At 37.7% G+C, this 3,637-nt stretch overlaps 1 pseudogene; it reads right to left on the bottom strand.

Moving 5' to 3' along the window:
• Positions 1–1,860: 1,860 nt before the first annotated feature.
• Positions 1,861–2,675, bottom strand: LOC114041009 (annotated as a pseudogene).
• Between the last annotated feature and the right edge of the window lie 962 nt (positions 2,676–3,637).

Below are 3,637 nucleotides of genomic sequence, written 5' to 3' on the forward strand. Positions count from 1 at the left end.
CTTTGAGAAAGCAATTTCTTAATCAAAAGATTTTAGATTTTAGTCAAAGCATGTAGAACTAGGAAAATGAGTAGAAGTTCAAAGATAAAAATTTTGGTTTTCATCGAAGGAATAAATGCTTATTGAATATGGTCAATCAGAGGTTGAATGGATTACTTCTGGATGTAGTGACTTCCTTCTACTCTCAAAGAGGTCTTTAAACAGACTGAATAACCTTTTGTCATGGATACTGTGGAGATTAAATCAATTTATTGTCATTTTGTTGTGTATTCTTTATCTATAATTCTATGATTCCTTTTACCAGGACTCATTGATATAACACAATTATATAACATTCTCCTAGTCCTTCTTCATAATCCAATCAATATCCAGATTGAAGTCTAACCAATTCCTTGCCCTTAGCAAAGTTCTTCCAAATCTAGTTCTTCCATCCTAATTCCTCACTCAGTCCCTTTCATAGAGCTCCAGGTACAATGTCAATTCTCTTTTATGAGAGATTCAAATTGAGTCATAGCAAGACAGTCATCTTGGTGTGGGAAAATCACCCCTAATTATCCATCACAACTTGAAACTCTGACTTTTGTTTTTCTTTTACAGAACCTGCTTTAGTAGTGGCCATATGATGCAGATTAAGCCTCACACTTGTCATTGTAACATTTTAATTTGATTTCTTTGCATGTTAAAATTGTATCTTGTTCTGGTCTCCTTGAATTCCTGCCCCTTCTTGTCAGTGTACTAAGTTTGCAAGTCAGTTGAGTATATGTGGTGTTCAAGGAAAACCGGCACCTTTGGTGTGAGGGCTTGCCAACCCTTGGGCTTCTCATTCACCTTTATTTTCTGCCTGGAATTCAACTGTCACCTGTGGTTTCACGAAGCTGTAGAATGTGCACTGGCCACACCCCAGTATAACTATATTGGTAGACAGGCTACACCAGGTTGAGGGTACTTGAAGGGCCTCAAACTCATGAGTGAGTTGGGAATGACTGGTGTCTACTTCCAGCATGAGAAGAATTCCCCTTAGAATGGGCTGATGAGAACAATTCATTCCAAAAGTCACGAGGGCAGCTGAAGCTAGTGCTGTGGAGCATTTTAGAGCTTGGTCAGACATCAATGATGCAGTCATCCACTGCATCCTGGGCCATCCCTAGACTTCTTGACTTCTTTCTTACTACTGGACTGTAATGATTCTGGAAGAGAGAGTGAGGCTGATGACTTTGTGAAACTCTGCCTCTCTCTTTCCCCATCATCTCCCCTGTTACTCCTGCTTTCCTTCACCATCCCATGCTTTCCTTCACCATCCCATCTCCTGCCCCATCCCATCTGCCTCTCTACCAATCTCATTATTTGTCTCTGTATTTCTGTGCTATTTGCCTCCACTTCTTCTATGGTTATTAAAGAATGATTACAGCCCCATTTACCACTGCCATCATGATTGTTCCCAGAGAGTACTCAAAGAATCAGTTGTGCTTGCCTCCATTTTATAATTCAAGTATTTCACAAATTATCAATTCATATTGGGGCTTAAATGGTTTGAGAGGATGACAAGAAAACAAATGCCATTTTTTTTAATCCTTGCAATCCTGAGATATTATTTAATTTATTCAATAAACACATAAGTAGTATAAATTATGAGTATGTATGTGTATATATGTACGCATGTATACATATATACATTTACACACCTGTTCTTGCTACTGGGCTATGCAGAGATCAATGATTTAGACAAGATGAAACCAAATTCTTGGGACTATTCTAAGATACTACTCATGGCAGAAAACTGAGGAATATGAAAACTGACTTTGACACTATGGACTCAAGCGATAGATCAAGTTCAATGTTATATGTTTCATTTTGATCTTATTATATTTTGTGGCACCACAGCTTCCACATGGCATTCTTCATTTTTCTGTTCCTCAGTGTATAGATAAGAGGGTTCAGCATGGGTGCAATCACAGTGTACAACACAAAAAACTCCTTCTCATTATTGTTGTCACTGGGAGGTGGCACATAGGTATAGACTCAGGGCAGAAAGAAAAGGACCATGACCATGAAGTGGGAGCCACTGGTGGAGAGGGCCTTTTACCTACCCTCTACTGAGTCTGTTCAAATATTATATAATATGACTATGTAAGATACAAGAAGGACAAGAAAAGTAACCAAGCAAACATCCCATTGTTAGCAATGACCAAGATACTAACAACATGAGTGTCAGTGCAGACCAGTTTCAGGAGGGGTTTCACATCACATATGTAGTGGCCAATCTGATTAGGGCCACAGAAAGGTAACCAAAGGACCGCAAGCAGCTGGGCAATGGAATGCCAAAGGGCCACTGCCCAGGCAGTCACTATTAGCATGTCACATCTGTGTTTGTTCATAATGACTGTGTAGCGCAAAGGTTTATAGATGGCAGTGTAGTGATCAAAGGCCATAGACACCACGATGAACATTTCAACACCTCACAGCAAGTGAGCAGCAGAAAGCTGAGTCATACAGCAATTAAAGGAGATCTTTTCACTCTTGGCAGTTAAGCCTCTGTTCAGTGTGGGGATGATGGTGGAAGTATAGGCCAGATCCGTGACGGCCAGGCGACACAAAAAATAGTACATGGGTTGCTGAATCAGGGGGCTACATGTGATAGTGATGAAGATGATGAAGTTACCCAGGAAGATTGCAAAATAACAATTCAAATTACCAAATTAATTGGTAAGAATTGATATTCATAGAGCAATTGGACAATATGGAAGGAATTTTTGATCACCAAAGTTTTATAACAGTGAAATATGCTAATTGCTTCTAAAATGTCTATTGCAATTATAGGAGTATCAATGTAACAAAATTACATGGAATGGTCCACCTTAACAGTCAAGGACAGGAAATCCTCCTCTTTTTTTCTAAGACTATTTGTTTCTATTTTTACTAAACACAAAGTGAAAGATAGAGGAACGGGGCAGTTAGGTGTTGCAGTGAATAAAGAAACAGCTCTGAAGTCATGAGGACCTGAGTTCAAATCCAGTCTAATACCAAACACTTGACACTTACTATCTGTGTGACCCTGGGCAAGTCATGTAACCCCAACTGCCAAAGAAAAAAACAAAGCAACTCAATTTCTAAGGTCCTTCCTCTTAAATCCTAAAATCTTAATGATTATATTAAATTACTTATTTCACTGAAGGCTGAGGGATTTTGTGGATCCAGTTCAATAACTTTAGATATTTTATATCTACATTTTTTTCCACCTGTGTTACCCAGCTTGCTAAGGAAGGGTAGTGAGAGTTTCTAGAACAGAGTGACATGAATTATTCACCTTACTTCATGATCACTAACACATTGTTTTCAAAAAGTCATGAAAACAATTTAGTAAACTAAAAATAACTTACGAAATCAGAAACTAAAGAGAAAAGAGTGATTTATTCCTCAAAGCTATTTGTGATAATTATAAAATTTTAAGCAACTTTATTTTCAAATTTGAAGTCATAATTTTGTTATCATCTCTATATAACATGATCAAAATTGAATTCAATCAAAGATGCAGAAGTCATATCTCAGTTTCAAATAATGTTGGTGTACAATCTCTACTTTTGATTGAAATGTTCAACTTTTACAAGGCATTTGACTTTTTGAGGATATTGTCCCAATC

The sequence above is a fragment of the Vombatus ursinus genome, unplaced genomic scaffold (genome assembly GCF_900497805.2).
Source record: "Vombatus ursinus unplaced genomic scaffold, bare-nosed wombat genome assembly UNPS02014163.1, whole genome shotgun sequence".
NCBI classification, from domain to species: Eukaryota; Metazoa; Chordata; class Mammalia; order Diprotodontia; family Vombatidae; genus Vombatus; species Vombatus ursinus.